This window comes from Ambystoma mexicanum, chromosome 7q (genome assembly GCF_040938575.1).
Source record: "Ambystoma mexicanum isolate Mex_15411 chromosome 7q, UKY_AmexF1_1, whole genome shotgun sequence".
In the NCBI taxonomy this organism is placed as follows: domain Eukaryota; kingdom Metazoa; phylum Chordata; class Amphibia; order Caudata; family Ambystomatidae; genus Ambystoma; species Ambystoma mexicanum.
Genome location: NC_090941.1, coordinates 917,240,005 through 917,263,247, shown reverse-complemented (window position 1 = coordinate 917,263,247; position 23,243 = coordinate 917,240,005).

Genomic DNA, 23,243 nt, shown 5'->3' with positions numbered 1-23,243 from the left:
TAGAGTAGTGGAAGAGAAGGAAAACAGACTGAGTGATTCCTGGGTTTTTAGGGACCGCAGATGTTTTTTTCATGATGGGAAGGGTGGTTTTAACTTTAATGTAAGCTTGAAACGTCCCCGAGGCAAGCAATAGTTTGAAGAGAGTAGAAACAAACGAGTATGGGAGGTTTCCATAGTCTTTGTTATTTGCTGGTTCCAATTGGGCGGCAGGATGGGCAAGTAGAGTAGAGAATGGGTGTCAGTTCTGTCCTTTCCTAATGTTGCCATATCCTGAGCTCAGGGGAACAAAGCAAAGACGGAAGAAAAGGCAAGGAAGAAGGCCATTTTGGAGGGGACCATTCCAGTGTAAGGTTACACCCGGTCCACCTCCACAAATGCACAAAAACACATGTTTTAAGTTTTAAACACCAAAAAAGAGATTTACTTTAAATGTAGTGCAGCCAAGGACATTGATAAACATCCAGTTCCAAATGATAGTGATATCCCATACTCGGATAGCCGTTCAGTGCCGGCGAGAGGACTATTACTTAAAGACTGCATGTACCAGCATCCATTTGAAATAACTGGAAGATAAACAATTATTTGGGACGAAAATCCATTGACAAAATGAAGGTTGGTTGCACTGACGCATTAACTCATTTTATCAGTGTCACTAAATTGGGCCCAAGAAGAGTAATCGTATCCCAAGTGGATGTTTTCTACTAGACAGAAATGTGCCTCAGTAGGACAACCAGCATTTCCACAGCTAAGCTTTGACCTATGAATTACAGTCATATCATCATACTAATGATAACATGGAAGTATCCAGTTTCTATAAAGGACTCACGTTGGACTCCCGCTACCAGGGGCTGTAATAATAGGTTAATTCATTTGTTCTTATTTGATGTTTTCATGAGTACTCTCATGGTAGACCCAGTATCTGTGAGGTGCAAAATATGTCTAACGGGTATCAACTGGGAAAACTAGACAATCCACATACGGAAAAGGTGAGACCTTGATCGAGAGTCTAGTGTCACGACAACTTCTCCTCAAACATAAAAATCTCTTTTATTTGTATTCGTTCCTTATTGTGCTCATTCATGTATGTTGGTCTGGTTGCAAACGACCTGTCCGTTTTGTGTCTTTGACGTGTTAACGTTAAATGTATATTGCTGTCGAACCATTTTTGTAACTCTGATCAATTGATTGTATGTTGATGCACACCTTTTTTTAATACTGTCACATATATGTTTTTCTACATTTATGAGAGCTATTGATGCAATCCATATAATACGCCGTCATGGTCTCTCCTTTTCCGTATGTTGATTTTTCATAGAGGGCTAACCTGCCTAAAAAGCTTCTGAGCAAGGCACAAAAGATAAAAACACAGATAAAGAAAAGACGAACTCAATTGCAGAATCAGATCATGTAAGTAAGATTACAAGTTACAACAAACTCTTAAAAATCAATCAATTTTATACAAAGAGCTGTTTAAATAACAATGGGCCTTATTATTATGAGTTGGCGGGTGCAGTGTTAACATGTCAATAATTCCCTTTATTGGCATATTACTGCACCAGCCAACTCCGAGTTTGGTGGTGGGGTGGCCAAAATTACCTCCAGCTCACAGCTGAGGTAATTCAAGTTCCCCACAATCAGAAACTGGCAGTAATACCAGCAACTCCCCCATGGAGTCCTGCAGGGAATGGGGAGTAACTGCCCTTATTGGCACTTGGAATCTCCAGTAATTGCGGAAGACCAGGTGCCATTAACAGCATTACCGTTTGGTGGTATCCCGCCAGATTTACCAGCAGGATACCACCAAACTTATAATGAGGCCCAATGTCTTCATAACTCTACTACACTTCAGCAGCAAAGTTGATAAACTAAAACAGGGCCATAGAAAGAGAAGGCCTACGTCCTTGTCCTTCTCCCTGATCCCAAGCAGGCTCAGGTCCTGGCTATGCACTGACGTCTGACAGCAAGATAAACAGACTTTATTTGCTAAATATATTCGAATTTTCATAATGAAAACCTTATAATTAAGACAAGAAATGTTAAAGTACATGCTTTTAAAGGCAGGCAACGAAGGGACTTCAACACAGGGGCGATAGTGATACATCTGCTTCCCTCCATCCAACCTGGCTGCAGAATGCAGAACTGATTTTAAAGGCAATAGGGAATTATCTGGTAGTCCTGCTTGAATTGCATCCATCAAGTTTAGATGTGATGAGATCAGTGCTTCAACTCTGACTCTAAAGTAGTTCTCTAAAATAAAAGGTTTGATCTTACATGAAACCCGGAGAAAGTGTTATTTTAGATTATTGTGTTATATGGATCTTAACATTCAAACAGGAGACAAAGTTAAAATCCCAAAATATGGCACATGGCACCAGCAGTAGTGAAAACGTTCCATATTCAAAGCTGAAAGCCCTATCTGAACATCTGCAAAGTTTTTAACATTACTCAACAGGAAGGTCTCCATTCTAACTGGATTACCCTTCAGGGAAACAGTGGACATCAAAGCTCCTAGAGACACACAGCATTTGCTCAGGTGGGCTACATCCTCAGATGATGACATCTTAAGATATAATTGGCTATCAACATTGTACTCATGTATGGAGATCCGTCCGCCTTCCAACCACACTTTCGGCAGCCCCATACAAAGATTGAAATTCCTGGGCAAGGAACAGGTGTTCTGGAGGTTTCCAATTGAATGAATTGGCTTTGGCCAGGAAGGGAACATATAAACCACTTCAAGAAATCCTACCAGTTGCCTGCAAGCACAGACAATAGGGCCTCATGGTCAATCTTTATCAAATGCTGCTGAAACGCCAAGCATCATGGTCATAAGCAGGTCCCAACCAGGTCCCAACCAGCCAACATCCGCAGGGCATCGTCCACCTACTGAATAGTAGCCATATCAATACTACAAAGGTGCCTAAACCCCGACTGAGACGGTGCCTGTAGCTTGTGATAGTGTGTGTGTACCTGAAATTGACTTGCAACTATATGGCCATATCGTCCCAACAAATGCTAGAAGGAATGACAATAACTTAGTGTTTTTGTATCAAGAGGATTTTTGATTTTCTTTTAACAATGGTAGGATCTAATCAGATTTTAATCCATGACTCTGTATCGAGGTCTTCCCAATGTTAAGCAAAGGTCTTAGCTCTTCTTTAGAAAACGATTTGATCAAAGGGGCTGGAAGAACATTATCCACATTAAGTTACTTTAAAGGATGAAATACTGTGAAATCTGGCATTTCCACCAATTGGAATGATCCCTACATTGTCACATCTCTACCCTCCATACTGGGCAGAAAAAGCACTTATCACTTAAGCTCTAAGTCATTTATGTGATCATCCATTTTCTCAGTGAAATAGTGGTTAATGGCCATGACCTTCTCAACAAAATGGGGAATGTTTAATGCTGAACTACCTTAAAATAAACCAAACTCATTATTTGCTTCAGTAATTCCTTCGGAATAATATTGAAATAATAATATTTCAGAATAATATGGTAACTTTGCACACTTAATACCGCCCTTTCGTTTTTTTCTAAACAATTTCGACTGAAGAAAAGGCTGAGATGACATTTTCGGCCAACGGGTTTTAACTCGATGACTCTGTTGAATCTTTGTGACTCCACTGTCTACAATGGTGATAAAGAGAACATTTGGGGGCCGATTCATGGAACAAATGTGTGCCGAAAATCATGGCGCAAGCGTCAAAAAGCAAGCGCACATGCACGCGGAAGGCCCTGTGCATGTTTCCCTCGGGAAGTGTGCCAAATCCGTGCGTGGCACACACGGGTGCACACGTCATTGCAACATCCAGAACGCTGTGCGCGAGGCGCACAGCAAAAGCGCACAACATCAATGCACACACCAGAAAGGTGGCAGAACATGGGGCGTAATGCGCGGAATGTGGAACAAAGCGTGAAAATAAGGGCGTAACTGGGGATGTACTGCTGGGAAGTACACGGAACGCCCACACGCACGCGAACCACACGTATTCATGGAATCGAATAGGGGAAACCTGCCCACGGCCAAAGACACGCACAGGCCTAAATACGTCCGCCACACGAAGGCAGGCAGTAGCGTCCCTGCACATTACAAAAGTGTGCGCAAACAAAAAACACGTATATACAGCTATGATGAATGTCCCATTCTGTGGACCCCTAGGAGAAATTACGTGTCACGCAATGCACAGGCATCCCAGAAAAGCAAGAAAAAGAGATAAGCGACCCCTGTTGCCCACGTGCATGTAAAAAAACACACGCAGTACGTTGTGGCAGCCAGGAGCCCAAAAAATACATACATGATCAACACGCAGGCTAGTATGCCCGTAAAAAAACGGGTACGCGACAAACATGGACACACGCAGTTGGAAAAATAGCATGTGCGACTCACCGCCTGCCTTGCGTGTAGAAGAAGAACGCAGAGCCAACACCCACCCGCTGTGAAGTAATCGCGTGTGAACCCCAACGGCTGGAAAACACACGCACCACTTCCCATGAAAAGCACGTACATAGCGATGGAAACCCACGTGGGACCTTCAACCCGTGCCAGGGGAACGCTCGCGTGTGTCACGTCACAGACGCGCTTACACGCTAAGGGCTCTCCTCTAATTACACGCTGACGTGCAGTTTTTTCACGTGCCAAATCACTCCGTATCAAGCTGGCCACGCGACAAAACACGGAAGACCACGCTCCTGCCCAGAAGGCCATGTGCCCTGCTATTTGGTGCCTGCACGTCACCCATCTGCAGGGGTCCAGTTGCTGTGACCATCCCTCCTGGAACAGAAGACTCCCGACTGGTATTCCATCGCTCCACAGCCCAGCCCCAGCACCCAGTTGCCCACCGACACCTGCCTCGGGGGTTGCCATGTCTGACACAACACCATCTGGCACCAGTGGCAACCCCCCAGCAGAGATGCAGATGGCTGCTAGCTTCACTGCCAATGACGTTGGCATCCTGGTGGAGCAAGTCCTGGGGCATTATGATGCCCATTTTGGAAGTTCACGCGCCGACAATGAAGGGCGGAAGAGGATCTGGACATTGTGGCTGCCATCAACGTGGAGTGGGTGGCAGCCCGCGACATTCAACACGTCCGGAAGCACTGGGAGGACTTCAGGTCCAGGACCCTCAGCAAGGCCCGGCGCCGCTTGAAGGCATGCTGGGTCCGCCTTACCAACATCCAGATGAGGGTCCTGGAACGCATACACCCAGCGCTCTACCTCCAGATCCTTCAGAAGCAGACCCGTCCGGAGTTGAGCGGTAAGTGTCCATGCATACTGATTGGACGCTGTGCATGTTTAGGTGTGGCAGGAGTGTGCAGGTTGCACATATGTCTTGGAAGGCCTATGTATGGATGTGTATGCACAGGGACATGAGCCTGCCGCATGCGAGTACAGTCATGTGTGAGGCACATCAATGGTGTATGTGTTCAAATGCATGGTGCCCAAATGCATGCGTCGGTGCACACGTGTTTAAATTTCTGTGTATGTACTGTGGCATTGTTGTGGTGTGACACATGGATGCTGGTTCCACCTTCATGTATGTACACAATGTACATGTGCGTGTGTGTTTGTATTTGACATGTGTGCCACTGTGATACACCATGGATGCATGTGACACTGACATGTTGGAGGCAGATTGGCAGATGTGACATGGATGGCGATGATTTCACTGTGACAGGTGGTGGGGATGTACAGATGCATGTATGTCTGTGTGAAGACAGGAGGGGGGCGTCTGTACTTCCGCTCTCTAATGGTGGAGGGGAGACACAGAGACCCCTGCCAAGTTTCTCTAGTATTGGTAGACGTAGTCGAGCAATCAAGGCCTAGCTTTTCAAGAGGTGATGTGAGCTGGTACTTAAGTACAGTGTAGTCCTCAGGCACCCACAAAGGAATGTCCACACACTGTATCGGTTAAAACACAGTCTTTATATAATCAATATTTAGAGTGGTGTACACGATCACGATAACTCACTTTGTACGCAGAAATCAACAATGGCAAATATATATCCAATTCTACAGTGGTTATTAGATCTTATTAAAATGCATACGGTCAGAATGACACACAGATCAAAATAAAGATGAATAAAGATGAAACCAGCAGTAGAGAGAGGAAGGAAAGCAAGATGGTTGAGCAATAGGCGGAATACTGGTAACTACCGTTAAACACAGCTCCGTGTGGAGATCCCCCCCACCTAGGCAACCTGTAGACGAAAGATACAAGCCCAGTCCATATATTGTTCGTTCTAGACTTTCCAATAGTTCTGCAACCCCAAAGTACCTGGCGTTGTAGCGTTCCACGTTGGGGAAATCGACAACCCTTCTTGAGTGCCCTCCCTTTCAGGCAGGAGTCACGAGTCGAACATCCGACGGAGAACAGGTCGAGCTACGACGGTGAAGTGGCCGCATCGTTCCTAGCAGTGCTCGTTGACGGGGAAGCATAAACATCCTGCAAGGAAGAGGCGTGCAGGGCACCTCGGTGTCAATAGTTCTGGACCACAAAGAGTTGAAGAACTATGGCCCAGCAAGGGCGTCAAGTCGTCGGCGTCTCTGTGGTCTTTGGGTGGTGGGAAACCCACCGGTGGATGCTCCTCAGTGCGTCGACGGTCAGGCCTTTTCCGGCAGGATACAGCGGCGACGATGCGGATGAGAGCGTCCTTGGATCAATGAAGTTCTTAGGCAAAGGGAGCACGCGGCTCCGGTCGGCGACGGCGGTCGTCGACAGTGGCGGACAACAGTCCGGGCACTTCTCCTTGGAGTTCCACAGCAATCCCTGTATCGGGTCGGCAGCCTGTCAAAGGTCTGTCTACCAGGGAGCCTAGGCAAAGAAAAGCTGTGCACAATGGTCCCTCGTAGCTCGGGAAGAGGGTGCCTTACCAGGTCCTCTCTGGGTCGGTTCTTGAAGCACAACAGCTTTCAGATTGCGAAGGAGAGCAACAGCAATTCTTCTCGTCCAGCAGGGCTCAAGGTTAAGCTTCAGTTACTCCAGTTACTCGTTGTAGTGGACTTCAGCTTCGGAACACGATTCCTACCAGTGAGAGGTCCCGTCCCCAGATATACTGTTGATCTCCCATTCATTTTGCTGGGTCATACTCAAGCATCCAATCACGACTACGGGCATTCATGCAGGCAGGCAGCCAATCAGGCACACGAGGTATTCATGCCATTCACTTCTCTCCAGACACTCACAACAAGTTATGTGTATTGGGACAAGTACTGAGCCATTCAACACTCCAAGCTGCATTCATACCGGTTTCAGGCAGGGCTGTCTCAACCATTGTGTCAACCACCAGATACTAGACGCCCACAACATAGAATGTATATTCGTCACACACTCCATTCACCCAGGTCCCACCCACAGGTGTACCCACAACATACGGTCATTGAGAAGGCTCTAGCCAGTCTGGTTGGCACTTCCCCACACTCCCATATACGGAACTTCCACCCAACAGCCAGTCAGGGGGAACGGACAGAGACAGGGCTTCCCGGGACTTCGGGAAGATCAAGGTAACAGCTGATGGAAGGCAAGAGGCCATGGGGGCCATTTTGTCTCCATCAGGAATCTACCAATTCCAATGACAGGGCCTGGGCATCCCAAAATGGGGGACGCTCAGGGCACCTGTCATTTCAGCACAGAGCTTCCACCAGCCCGTACCCTGCTCTGTGGGTCACACACAGGTGCCCAAAAACATGCCCTAGGGGCACAGGGTTGTACCCCTACCCATGGGTGCCATAAGGGTATCCCACGTGTCTGTTCACCAAACCAAAAGAGAGAGAGCTGCACTGCCAGGAGTCCCACATGAACTCCTGCACGGAAAACACAACAGAACACACGATAAAAAGCAGTAAAGGACAAGGCTACGGAGGCCCTGTCCCTCCGATGCATTTCCAGCATCACAGTCTGGTGGCGTGTGTGCATGTGTTCGGCACTCCCCGTGTTGCATGTGACGTCAGGCTCATGCTGTTGTATGTGTATGGATGGTGCTGCCTGCTGCAACATTCCTGTGAATTTGCGCATGTGTGTGGGTTCAATGATATGTGTGTTGAAGAATGTGATGCCATGTGTGAAGTTTGACACTGCCACTCATGTGCAACTGTCATGTGTGTATCAGACCATTGTACAGTGCCCTGATGCCTGTGTTCTGTCTCTCCCTGTCTGCAGGGTCAACTGATGAAGGGGGCGGAGACAGTGCTGTGGAGCACAGCGGCAGGGATCCCACCTCCAGCCGGAGACGCAAGGGCCAGCTCCCCTCCCAGGTTGTCAAAATCGGGGAGTGAGAAGTCGGGTGCCGCGTCTGTGGCCGCAGCTGCCGAGGGTAGGTCCAAGAGGCAGAGGTCGGAGGTGGACTCTTCGGCAGCAGAAGGGGCAGCTGAGACCCCACAGGGGCTTATGGAGGAAGATGGCACGGAGTCATCCAGGTTGGTGGGGGGTTTGGTTGAGGAGGCCGTGGAAGGGCCACACACAGGGTCTGGAGGGGGGATTCCACTGGTGCTAGTGGTGCAGTCCAGGGGCAGGGGCAGGAGGCAGCACAGGCGGCCGCGGAGGTGCCTGTGTGTAATCCTGTCCCCGATCCTGTGACTGCATCATCCTGCACCAGCAGGAATGCCTTCGTCCAGACCTGTTTTCAGGGAGGGGATCCGCCAACAACAACTGCCCTTCCTCTCCCTTTGGAGGTGGCAATCCGGGACCGTGTTGAGCCTGTCCTGGCTGGGGTGGCTTTCCGTCAACGTGGCATCCGGGATGACATGCAAGGTTCTCGTGAGGACTCTGCACGTTATTTCGGATGCCTCATTGACCGCGTCGACCTACTAGGACGGGTCACCAATGCTGGGCTTTTCCGTCTGCTGGACCTTCTACCAACCCCCTCCTCAACTGAACCCCCTATGCGCCAGTCGTCCTCTGTGCCATCTTCCTGGCCATGTATCACCTGGCCACCCTGTGGAGCTGCCATTGACCCAGCAGCCAGGCTGGTAGAGGACACATCCCTGCCACAGTCGGGAGTCGGAGGTCCAGCAGGGGTGGCCACCCCAACAACTGGACCCCAGCAGGAAGAGGACGTGCAGGCATCAACAGGCAGGGCACATGCACAGCAGCAGCAGGCTCAAGGTGGGAGCGATGATGGCTCGGGCCATCAACATCAGTGGGGCAGGCATCGGCCGGAGGGCAGGAGGACCCTGGATTGGGAGTGTCTTCCCTGTGGCAGCGGTTGGGCCAGCAAATAGATGCAGAACGGCGGCAGGTGGAAGAGGCACGGCTCACTATGGTCAGGGCGGAGAACTCCATGTGCAAGACGTTGAAGCGGGCTGAGTGCCTCGAGGAAATTCGCAGGGAGTTGGAGGGGGACATGGCTTTATCCCTGCGAGACCTCGGGGCCAGGGATCAGGCCCGCCTCCAGGACGTTGAACAGGAGTTCGATGATGCCCTGGCCCGGGAAATCAACAAGTGAGCCGTAGGACTTGCCCGCCGCCATTGTTTATAGTTCATTAGTGCTAGGTTTCCTTTCTATTTTTCTTTCATTTGGGGCGCATGGACTATGCCTCACCTTTTTGTATATAGTTATTTATTCGGTAGGGTTTTTTGTAGGTTTCCTTTGGATTGTTGGGCTCATGGACCCTTGGATGTTCTTTTGTAAATAGTTTTCGATGTGGATTTCATTTTCTTGGACCCATAGTGGAAAAATTGCTTTTTTTGAACTGTAATTTTTTTTTTATGGGCAGACCCATAGGAGCCATTTTACTTTGGATTTTATTGGTTGCAGCATTTATTATTTTTGATAAATTTTGGAGTTCAGGACTATTTCTTTTCATTATTGTGTGATTTGGTTTTATTTATTTCGTTGATGCTTCAATACCCTTTTTTTCTTTATTTTACTTGTGTGGTCTGCAATCATTTGTTTTGTGCATGTCACAATGTTGTTTTTCACAGTCATGTATCACCATTGTGTGGGTCTGAGGAACATGTATTCATGGGCATGCAGGTTATGTATTTTCTATCATGACTTTGGGAATTCAATGTGGGGTTTTTGGACTGGGGTGGCCTGGGGTGGGATTTGGGTGGCCATAAGGCCCATGGGTCTGGAGTGTGATGACGTTTCGGGTGGGGGGACATGAGTCGGGGCCTGCTGGCAGGTGCCTGTCAATGGTGGGGGGGTGAGTGGGTGGGGGGACATGAGTCGGGGCCTGCTGGCAGGTGCCGTCACTGCTGGGTGGGTGTGGGTTCAGGGGGACATGAGTCAGGGCCTGATGGCAGGTGCCCGTCAATGGTGGGTGGGTGAGTGGGTGGGGGGACGAGTTGGAGCCTGCTGGCAGGTGCCCGTCAATGGTGGGTGGGGGTACATGAGTCGGGACTCACAAGTGTGCTCACAAGTGCATGGTCCCAGGTGGGCTGCCTGCAGGGCATGGGGAGGGGGGAAACCGCACACCCGGGAGGGCCCACAATGCCAAATAGCATGTGAAACTCCCTGCGTACACACCAAATACATGTACCCCGCTCTCGCCTGGAGTATCGCGTGTGAAACTTCCTGCGCACCGCCCAAATACACGTATCACGCTCGCACAGGGGCTATCGAGTGTGATACTCCCCGCGTACCTCTCAAATACACGTACCCCGCTCGCACCAGGCCCATTGCGTGTGATACTCCCTGCGTACCCCCCAAATACACGTACCCCGCTCGCACCAGGCCCATCGCATGTAAAATTCCTTGCGCACCCTTCAGAATACACGTACCCCACTCGCACCAGGCCTATTGCGTGTGAAACTCCCCACGTACCACCCAAAATACACATACCCCACTCGCACAGGGCCTATCGCATGTAAAACTCCCCGCGTACCCCCCAAAAATATGTACCCCGCTCGCACAGGGCCTATCGCGTGTAAAACACCCCACGCACACCCCAGAATGCATGTACCCCACTCGCGCCAGGCCCATCACGTGTAAAACTCCACGCGCACCCCTCGGAATACACGTACCCCGCTCGCACAGGGCCTATCGCGTGTGAAACTTTCTGCGCACCCCCGAAATTCGTGCTGGCTGCCCATCCACCCTCTCAATGCCCCACAGGCAGCCCATACCACAGGGGGAACTCTTTCCACGTAATTTACCTGGCGCCAGTCGGGTACGTGTATTCCGAGGGGTGTGTGGGCAGTTTTACACGCAATAGGCCTGGTGCGAGCGGAGTACTTGTATTCGAGGGGTGCGCGGGGAGTTTTACACATGAAGGGCCTGGCACGAGCGGGGTGCATGTATTCTGGGGCATGCGCGGGGAGTTTTACATGCGTTTTCGTGGTTGGGGGGGCTGTATGCTGGTCCACTGGCCTTTGCGCCATGTACTGGATTTGTGCGATGTTTTTGGCGCACGGGGCGGGGTTGGGGGCATAACTGGCACTGCTGCAGGGTCGCTGCACCACTCTGCACCACGGCTGCTTATGGATGTATTAATCCATGAATACGCTGTGTGCCTGAATGGGTTTTGGCGCAGGCTGCCGCACTCGCAATCTGTGAGCCAGCCGCGTGCGCCACTTGTGCACCAAATTCTATGAATTACCCCCTTAGACTCTTTTAAACTTCAAATGAGCATACAAGTCTGCTTTCTTTAGCACAGTAGAATTAATTACAAGGGGCAATTCATCCCCAGAGTAACCTTTGCGAGCCTCAGTGCCCAGAAGAGTCAGCTCTTTATGCAGATTATCCATTGGGAAATCTCTCAATGAGGGAAGGTGTTATTATTACCGAATTTAATGGTAGTCAATGTATCACCCACCTACGAAGAACAAAGGGCTGAGTTGGTCCTGCCAGGTTTTGAATTTGTGCCCTGTAAAGTGATCCTTTAATTCGCTGCACTAGCTCACCACCTTGCGATTCAAAGACCTAACCAGGAGCTTTGCATTTTCCCCCTGGGTTTGCTTTAGTCACTTCAGTGAATGGTGATCAGTCTAGTATTTCAAATGTGTCATGGCACCAGTGGGTCGTGAATCTTCTAAAGCAATGCTATTGCCCCGAAGAAAAACCTTCAGTTGTTCCTTTGGAGTAGGAGCGCCATTCCTACAACGTTGGAGGTTGCCGTGGAAACACAATCAACAGCCATGTCAGCATACGCAGCAGCGTATATAACACAACCACCCCGGGTTACGGTACATACCAACAAGTCACTTAAGGGTACGTACTCATCATGCAACGTGAGTTGTCGTTGGATTGTTTGAAACCCGGAAGACGTTGCTTCTGATTACCATTGCTTACAGCGTTTTGTATCCTGACATTCCGATGCTGATTCTATCTTGTTTCCTGACCTTCCCTTGGCTTGCTGATTCGGTACGTCGACCTTGCCTGCTTCTATCGGGCTGCATTCTCATACGGACATCGGATTTGGTATTTACTTTCTATTTCAGCACTACGGTGCATCTACTCCTTACATTACAGCGCGATCACGCTCTGCTGTATTATCAAAAGTCTTCCACCCGGCTTGCAGCACGACTACGTTCCGCTGCAAATTTTGAGAGACTTAATCTCAATATGGTCCACAATCACATTTGCTGAATGTGTCTGAAATCTGCATTGAACTCCCTTGATCTCGTCTGGATTGAACTTCCTTGATCTCCTGTAATCTCTTCAACTGCTACTGCCATCTCTGCTCAACTGATAAACAAATCTACAATTCCATATTGAATCCACTCTACCTGCTTGCCTGATTGCCCAGTCCATATTATTGTGTTACAACAACGTTCACTGCCTGGACACTTTGCAGAGTATTTTGAGTCCTCCAGCCCGTACCTAGTGTGTCCCTCGTGCCGCTCTGGTACACTTATTTTAGTAACCTCCTTTCCTATTCACATTTTGGACTATTCCTCATCAACTCCTGACTCCAATCTCTAATTCAGTCCTCACTGGTAAGAAACATACCTTCCTCTTATGCCCACTTACTACTCTTATTCAGCCCTATTTTGAAGCAGTTTATTTCTTTCATGTCTCTGTAGTAGTGAAAGGGGCCCCTAGGGGACCCTGACGTCTTTGGAAAGAAGGCGAGTCACCACACACGATAGAGACGCCAGACACAAGGTTGTATTCCCAAAGCTAGGGTTTTATTGCAAAGCAAAAGTCTCAGTTGGCCAACTCAGGTCTCAACGCCCCGCGACGTGTATCTCTAGACCTCGTGGGACGCAAGAGAGTGAATTACGTACTTCAGTTACATATATACAAAATACATATCAAACAATCAGCTATGTCATGGTTAACACCCCTTTTCATTGGGTTTCTTTGAACTTGGTGCGACGATGGACATCTCCGGCCACTATGACACCTTCAAACATCTATTATAGTAACAATTTGCAATTTGTGAGTGCGTAGGCATCTTTCGGTTATTAAATAGAACATGGCGCTTCTGTTCTTGGAAGCGAGCTACATGCAGAGGGGGTTGCATTCCGGACCTTGCTATCTATCAGGTGCTATTTGCGTCCTGGGAGCCGACATGCTCTTAGCGGGCTCAGAAAAGGGGGGCTGTTAGAAAAGCATAATTCAAGCCTTTAGCGGTATTATTCTAACATATTCTACCATATAACGAGACTGGCTGGCAGCTATGAAATTATTAAATGCCCTGCAGCTCTGCTTCAAGGCTACATTTAGGAGGGAGCCAGGCATTCTTCCTGGCGCTGCCTACGTTTGTGTTTCAGCGAAACTCTTGTTATCCTCTTGGCCCTGTGGCCTTGTCCTTTTCATATACAGACAGCAATGTTCCACAGTCAAGCAGTGTAAGCGGAAAATATACTGCGAAGCAATAGGAACAGAAAGCAATGAGCAATGGTTAGAAAACAAAATGGCGATTCTTGTTACATCAAAATGGCTGTTCATTAGAACACTCGAAAACCTATATTCTGTCGTATCGTGCAAGAGACAGTTGGCCCACGGCCACCAAAATACGTTTGCGGTCTCGAATTAGATTTCTAGACTGACAGTAGGGGGTGCATCAGTTGAATTATTCACAATCTTCTTCCCATGGGTCAGTCCACAAAGTCATCCACATCACGTAGACTACTTCACTTGTTAGTCTATTCTATTGTTCTGACCATATTTTCAAGAAGAGATCTAATCTGGTGTTGTTTTTCTTTACAGCCTCGGCATTCTGCAATACTTAAATGTTCCCAGTGGTGTAATGAATGCCGTCAGAGCCTGGCTTTCTTCCAGTAGTGGCACCTGGTGGTAAGCCTGAGATAAATCTATTACAGGAAATATACTGGCCCCCTCAAGAGTTGTCAGTTTCTCTCCAATGTTAGGGAGAAGGTGCTTTTCAACCACAATGTTCCCATTCAAATCTCTTAAATCTATACATGGTCTGATTTCACCATTGGACTTTGCCGCTACAACCACTGGTGAGAGCCATTCAGAGCTGTCTATTCTCTCAATGATGCCTTCTTGTAACAACTTATGTATTTCCTGTTTCACCTTCTCATACAAATGGTGTGGTACAGGCCTGACCTTGTGTACCCTTGGCACTGCCCCTTTCTTGAGTACAATTGCATGCTGGAATCCTTTTAGCATACCCAAATCCTCTGAAAATACTTTGGGATACTCCTACTCCAATTTATCCTTTACTTCCGCAACAGATATGGAGTACTCTGCGTTGGCCTGTATTCTTATGTCCGATTTCCTCTGTTCTGCCCACCCTAATAGGGAAGACCCCTCCTGCATCACGTACACCTCGGCCTCACAACTGCGACCCTTGTACTTGATGGACGCTTGAAACTTTCCCAGCATCTTGATCTTAACATTCCCATAGGCATAAGGTTCAATCATATGTTTCTCAAATGCTCAACCCTTCCTTGCATACATCCTTCAAATGTTTTTCTTGATATAAGGGCCCATGATGAGCAACCATCTACCTTCATAGTCACAACCCTACCTTCGATTAAGAACACGCCTGTCGGTCCTTTCCCACTGGGACACAGCTCCGCAAATTCCAGTACATGTTTGCTTTGAAATTGAACAACGTGACTCACTTCTTGTTCGGGCACCCCCACTTCTACATTGTTAACTTCCCCATGCTCCTTGCAGACTCTTGCAAAGTGTCCCTTTTTCTTGCATTTCAAACAGTTGACGTTCCTTGCTGGGCAAAACATACTTGATGCAACATGGCGGTTGCTGCCACATTTGAAGAACTTGACCTCCTTGAAGGCGTTCGACTTCCTCGAGTTTGAATTCCTTACCGCTGCTACTTCACTTGCTGACTTGTCTGCTCTCATGGTTAACATATATTTGCTTGTTTGCTCCATACTTCGTGCCATTTCCACTACTGCCTCCAGCTGCAGGTCACTAGACAATAGCCTTTCTTGAATCTTGAGACTACTAGTGCAGCAAACTAATTGGTCTCGTGTGAGTGAGTCAGTGAGCGGACCGAAATCACAGGAGTGACTTAGGGTCCTCAGGGCAGCTACGAAGTTCTCAACTGGCTCTTGAGATTCTTGCACCCTCTTGGAAAATGTGTCTCTCTCGAACGTAGTGTTCTTTTTAGGCTCAAAATGAATTGTCAGTGTTCTTTCAGCTATGCTATATGCATCCATTTCACCTTGACCTTCTTGCAGTGGTTCATGTAGCCCATCGTACACACTGCGACCTTCCGCACCTAAGTTGTGCAAAAGAATGGCTTCCTTTCTAGCCGGAGCACATTTCTCCCCTCCTATTGCAGAAAGGTGTCAAACAGTTTCTTCCACCTATGCCACCTAATGATAGGTATGCCCGCTTCTGGTAAGAATGGAGGAGGTGTCGCCATGCTTACTGCAGCCATGTTGAAAGTGCTGAATTGGTATTCTGCAACAAGGAAATGTAACAACTAAAAATAAAACTTAGTCTGTTGAATGTTGTCCCTGGTTATAACAAGGTGTGTATTGGATTGCCTTCAATAGTCTCTGGGCTGTGATGAACATATGTCATGTTGAAAATATGTTTCTAGGCTTTTCAAGGTTAATCTTCCTCTTTGCTTATGTGCTTGGAACTGTTTAGTGATCAACCTGACTCGTTAGCACTTAACCAATCACCAGTGAAGTTGGATTAATACAGTTGAAGATGTTTCCAGGGAAGTATTCAGGTATTAATTCCAGTTAGTGAGGTTGTATGAGGCTTAATCAATTTGTAAGCTTGGTTTACCCTTTTTTCTTTTTTTTTTCCTCTTTCCAGTACTTTAAGGGTTACTAGTGAGGGGAGGGCCAGCCTTCACTCCTTTCCTCCTCCCTCCACCTGCCTCCTCACCCCTGTATGGTGCGTAACGTTGATCAAAGGAGGAGGGGGCGGGGCCAAATACCAGCGTGTTAGACACACTAGTGCCTCCCCACGATCCTTCGTAGGGGGAAGCCGCCCCCAGGTGTCCATGTGTGTCAGTGTTGGGCCTCGGAGCTCTTGGGAGGACAGCGGGTTGCTGTTCCCAACGACATGCGCACGTTCACGATGAGCCGGCAGCAACTCGCTCCACACCGCTTCCTCCGGCGGGCCTGTTCTCCAGCACCTTTATCCCATCCTCGTCGCCATGTGTAATGACGAGGCCGCAGTGGGTATCTCATTACTAGTTGAAGCACACGGTTTGGCCGGTTCCCTGCCTGCTGCTAGACAGGAAATTTCTAAGAGCAACAAGGGCCCACTTTTGTAGTAATTACAGAGGCCTCAGCTTCTAGTGGAATAACTGGTGGGACGATCTAAGCACGTAGGGAAAAATCGTGCTAGTGAAAAGGCACTTCCCTGATCCAGAGCTCCCATGCTGTCTTAGCTGTGCCCTGGTCTTGCCTCCTTGAGAACAAAGGGCCTCTACCTGCAATTACCTTCCTTGCCCTAGTAATCACAGTTAAGCAGGTTCTGAAGGCTTGTTTGGGTTCAGCCCAATCTTTCGAAAGATTTCCCCTTGCATGCTGGTGACGGGCAAAAACCTCACTTGGAATTAGAAAGTGCTTTCTGGGTTGGCCTGATACCATTTGTCATCAGTCTTGAAAGGAGGAATGCTTCAGAACAAACCTTTATTTAATCTAGATACCAATCAGTGCAGGTCAAGTTTAGTAACATTATTTCTGTAAAAGTAGAATTGGCAAGAACTTTTTCTCTTCAACCACAACATTATCCTTTAGCAGAAAAATGTGTATATTAAAATTAACCTAGCATCCAATTTGTAGTGTGCTTGGATACGGACACCAGGCATGTGAGAACATTGGAAATACCAATAATGAATTTAAACATGGGGCTTTATGATGTGAAATAAAACTGCACTGCTGCCAGGCATATTTAGGCTTGATTGGGTTTTCCTGATTAACAGTATGCTTGCCCCAACGTCATCCTTTAGAAATGATAGGCTCATGGGTGCTTAAAGACGGAGTTAAAACATATAGCTACCTCCCTAGTGCCAAATGGGCTCTTAAAGGGAGATAATACGAGTATCAGTTACATATTTTCTGCATGTGCACATTTGATGTGAATTCCACTTTTGGTGACTTCAACCTCCTACCGTGAAAGAGAGTAACCCATATTCAAGATGAAATTTACGAAAGCCTTAGGAGATTTCTGTTTTTCAGTTTGTCTGCTTGTCTTATCTGGGAGCTTCGCTCAGAGAAAAGTCAGACAGTCCAATTGTAAAATGTTGCTTTATTCATCTGTCAATAACAACATAGAAAGACGGACCTGATTCTATGAGTTTTTTGCGTGTCTACATTCTGTTCTATACATTTTATAGCATGCTTCTCTTTCAGGCTTTCTTTTAATGCTGTGATGAAAAGGGCCTGTCTCAGGATATTTACATGTCCATGTTATCAACAGCAAATATATCCCGTTCAGCTCAGACAATGTCTCTGAGTTGAATCAGTTGCAAGAACACCGAGTTGGCATATTATAAAAGGTATTTATTAAAAAAAAACAATACATCTCCACAGTTCTGATAATCCAGCTTAATAAAACACACTTTTAGGTTGATTCACTGCCCTACAAAAGATATCCACCCTTCAGGAATTCCTTCTTTACAATACAAATACTATACAATAGTTTGCAATTGCATCTTATTCTTCTAAAACATTTCTGTCTGTTGTATTGGAAATAGTTAAAATGTACTACTGCACAAATATGTGGCAGACACGTAGATCGAACCTGAATCATGCTTAGTGTATTGGTCTCAATCAAAGATTAAATGCAGGCCTCTCTCTTGGCCTATAATGTAAGCCTTGGGACTTTAAGCTAACATGATTGAAATTGCTCCTTCTAGCTCTCTACTTTGTGTTGTGTAATCAAGAGTAAAGTTTCTCAAAATTATCCCTTGGATTCTCACTATGAACTCTAGAAACGCTCCTTTGTATTCTCACTAGGATCCTCTAAAAATGCTTTCACTTTAATGGCTTTCCTGGCACCTCTTTGAATAATGTTAATTATTAATTTAATTGGTGTAGCGTATGTGTTCTTCAAAAAAAAGTTTGTCCAATTAATGAATTTCTATTTTTAAACATTACATACCCATGTCCATATTTTTGCTTTGGTGTTTCTGCTCCTTCAATTCAGCTAAGGTTCTCTGCTCTTTAGATCATCTTCTCTGGTGAGGGGGCATCACCTCCTTCCTCTTCCATTCTTCTGAGGCTCCTCTTAAGCCGTTACTGTTTTTGAGGCTCACTAAATGTAATCTTACATTACCTCATCTTTTAAGTGCCAATTAAATGTAATCTCAATTGCCAAATATTAAGAATTACATTTCTTCATCGAGCACTTATGTAGTTGCCATATTTTGTTTACCTATTGGTCAGGTTTGGTTATAAAAACTGTCCCGATGTTGTTGTGTATTATGTTACCTCATCTGGTACTTGTCATTATTCCGGTGTTCTGTGTCCCATTAGTTATTTTATTTGATAAAAACTTCCCTTTATTAACTGAAAGCTTGTCCTTATCTTATCCATCTAGATGCTCATATGTTCCATCTTTCTTGGCCTAATTGATCAATGAGATTAGAGAAGGGACTTTTCCACATTTAGTATTTACTGACTATGTCAGAAAAATTGCAATATAAACATATGGGCCTTTCAATAACAAAGTATGGCTTTTATTTGCCTGTTAAGGCTTTTTCCATAGATCAAACCTTAATATATGTATTTAACTAACCATCTCAATAAGCAAGCTCGTTCTAAGCACTTAGAAAAGGTATGTGTGTGAAGTGATTGCATAGCTTCTTGAGGCATTGTGTTGGCACTATATTAATGATGTGTATCTAATGAAAGCATAGCTACTTGAGGCATTGTGTTGGTGCTTCAACAATGATATATGTACCTGCAGTCAAAGCATAAGCTTAGTGCATTGATATCTATATTATTTGCAAACTTTCTTTTACATAAGTGTCAAGGTTAAACCAACAAAAACAATTTACGAACATCAGAAAGATAGTTAAGGCAACATAATAAACATTATTAATAAATCAAAAACAATATATTAAAATCAAATACAATGGTAAGCTTAACTCATCCTGTTTTTGTAATATTTTGATTTAGCCTTAAAATGTTTTATAGGTAAAATAATGTAATGTGTTGTGTTAATATTTGTTTTTTAATCAAATGTTTAAACTGTTTATTATATTTTTTAAAGTGTTTTACATTTGTGCTGCTTTTTTCAGTATTTAGTTTGGATTAGTTACAAAATTCAATTTAACACACATTTAATGTTTACATTTTCTATGAACTGTGTAATGACTATAAATGTTTTGTATATATTGGTAGATATACATGTTACCAATGTTTCATTGTATATATTTTAATACCTTTGTAGTTTAGGTTATCTTTTTATAATGTTATGTTTGTTTAGTAAATGATATATATTTCTGATGCGTACCTTGTTCATTGACATTGTTGTATATGTAAAGTACGACACTTGAATGCTTATGTATACTTTGTTATTGTAGATATATTTTTAAAATATTGTGTATTTTGAATTGCAATTTTTTATGCTTGTTAATATTATATTGGAAGTTTATGTAGTCATTTTGTATTTCAAAAATGTTATACTTTATCAGTCTACATTTAATGTACTTTTCAATGACTTTACATTTTATCCATTTACTTGTTTTTATGTGTGAAATTGTTATAATTTGAAGGTAACATTGTATGCTTTTAAGTGTGTGGGTGTGTTAAAGTTACCATGATTTTTTGGGGAGATTTATTATTAAAGTGTATTACGTTGTTACCTTAATGGTATTATTGTATTTGGTAGACTACATGTTTGTTGGATTAACCTTAACTATTTTATAAAAAATTGTATTTATTCTGAGTGTTTGTTGTAATACTAGCATGTGTTGTAAGAGCATGTAGTATAAGTGTGTGTGTTTGGCATAAGAGCATGTTGCATAACAGCCCATGGGATAAGTATGTGTTGTAAGTGCAAGTGTTGTAAGTTTCTGTGTTGCAAGAGAGTGTCATAAAATGGTATGTGCTTTAGGAACATGTGTCTTAAGAGTGTGTGTCGTCAAATGGCATGTTGTGCGAGAATGTGCAGAAGGAACGTGGGTTCCACATCCATATGTCGTACATCCACATGTCATATGTGCATGTGTTGCAGGTGCGATATGTGATACTACTTTGCCCTCTGATGTAACATCTCTTCCTTTTCCAACATGCAACCATTTCCTTCCTTCCTTTGCTTTCTCTCCCCTCATCCTGACTCTGTACCCACTCCATCTAACTTTCTCTGCTCGTGCCACAATTTTTCTGCCTTCAGTCCTGCTATTTTCATTCACACTGTATTAGCCTCCCTCACCATCAAACGTTTCTCTTCTCTCTTCTGATTCCCTATCCTCCTTGAATTCGAATCTTGTTGATACTCTTGACACTTCACCCTTCTAAACATTTTCGCCCCTCATGCCTTTCTAGCTAACCATGGGTCTCTCCTAACCTTCTGTCACTCCGCTTCTCCCTAAGCCAAGCAGAGCGCAAATGGAAAAAACAACTCTCCCCCAGCAGATCTCAATTATCTCTGAACTTTTCTTAACTATATTAATCCCTAGAATGCAAATGGCGGAAAGACAAAACCACCCTGAGTAGATCCACATTAGCCCGGCACCATTGCCACTGCAAAGCCGAAATCCGGAAAGCTAAAAAAGCCCATTACAACTCCTGATACCTAAACTGTAAAACCCCAGCAAAGAACTCCACAAAATCATCTCTGAATTCTCAAAACCATCATGTACCACCACCCATCCAACCCCTCTGCGACTCACTCTCTCTCCACTTCTACACCACTGCTCTCGAAAGAACAAACTCTCTAACCAACAAACTAGCCCTCTTACACCCACTACGCAAGCCACCCACCCCACCTGCCATCCCACCGCCTGCAACCGCTACCCGCCCGACCTTCGACTCCTTCACTCCAATACCAATTGACCAATTTCTCAAATTTCTCTCTGCCCGCAAACCATCCGGCTCCCCGCTGGACCCCTGCCCAGCCACAACCCTCAAAGAAATATTTGCCTCTACCTGCGCAGGAGAACACGCAAGAGCCATCATAAACAAATCCCTCTCTTCAGGAATCTTTCCCGATGCGTTCAAAACTGCTCATGTCAAGCTCTTCTAAAAAAAAACCTTCACTCGACCCTCTCGAGCCCAAAAACTACCGCCCCATCTCAAACACCAGGTTCTTCGCTAAACTCATTGACCGAACTGCCTACTACCAAATGAATGCCTTTGTCGAAGCGAACAATCTCCTAGACCCCGCTCAATCAGGTTTCAGACCCCGACACAGAACCAAAACCACCCTAACCTCAATCTCGGATGACCTCAAAAACACTGCAGATTCTGCAGGATGCGCCGCATTAATCCTTCTTGACCTATCCGCTGCCTTGGACACAATCAACCACTCAATCCTCCTTGACCGCCTCCACTTCCTGAGAATCCTTGGAAACGCTCTCAAATGGATAGCATCCTTCCTCAACAATAGGAGCCAAATAACCCTACTCTCCCCCTATGCTTCCAACGCCCGATCAGTCAATACCGGAGTCCCACAAGGAGCTTGCCTACCAGCCCTCCTGTTCAACCTCTATATGCCCACCCTCCCATGAACTATTCGCTCGCACAATATCCTGTGCTACAACTACGCTGATGACACACAACTAATCCTAAAACTCCTTAATTCAAAACCCAACTGCCAACCCAACCTCACTGCCTGCCTCCTTGCCATAGATCATTGGATGACCACAAACCACCTCTTGCTAAACCCCTCCAAAACCGAAATCATGGTATGTGGCAACACCAAACTTCTTCCGCACCCCCTACTCTGGCCTTCCGCCATGGGCAATCCCCTCACACCATCAATCTCAGTAAAAAAAACCTTGAATGTACCCTAGACTCTGACCTAACCCTCTCGCTCCAAGTCAACAACGTCTCTAAGTCCTGCCACTACCACGTCAAAACTCTTAGGTGCATTTTTCCATACCTCACCTTTCCCAACAGACTCTCCGTAGTCCAATCAATTGTTATGTCAAGACTGGACTATGCTAACCCCCTCTACCTCGGAGTCCATGGTTACCACCTGACTAAACTACAAAGAGCACAAAATGCGGCGGACAAACTGCTGGCCCAAGAGATCACATCTCCCCAGCTCTCAAAACCCTGCACTGGCTTCTGGTTGCCCGAAGAGTGACCTTCAAAACCTTATGCATATCTCACCGGGCAATGCATAAAACTGTGCCTCAATATATTCAGGACACACTAAAACCCTACCATCCACCACACACTCTAAGATCAAGCTCTGCCGGCCTCCTAGTGATACCAAAAACCAACTCAGTCAGGTTAGGTGGATCATCATTCTTAGCCCTGGCCCCCACTCTGTGGAACTCACTTCCACCGCACATCCGACTCACCGAGGACCTCATGTCTTTCCGCAAATTATTACTGAAAACATGGCTCTTCCCCTAAAATCGACTCTTAAACTCAAACAGGACAACCACAACAGAGACAATAGCCCAAGGGGCCATATAAAAAAAAATAATAATAATGATAAAAAATAATAACAATCCAGCATCAAGACCTGAGCGAGTAAGAATAAATATCAAAACTGCTAATGTAAATTAAAACAGATAAACTGAATAGAACGTGTGAAGTCGATGAAAGGAATGAAGTGGTCAAAAAGAATAAAGTGAACGAAAGGAATAAAGTGGACAAAAGGAATGAAAGGTAGGAAGTGGATTAATTAAACAAAGTGGACAAGAGGAATGAAATAGATGCAGTGGGTGAAATGGATGCTACGGATGAAATGGATGTAATAGA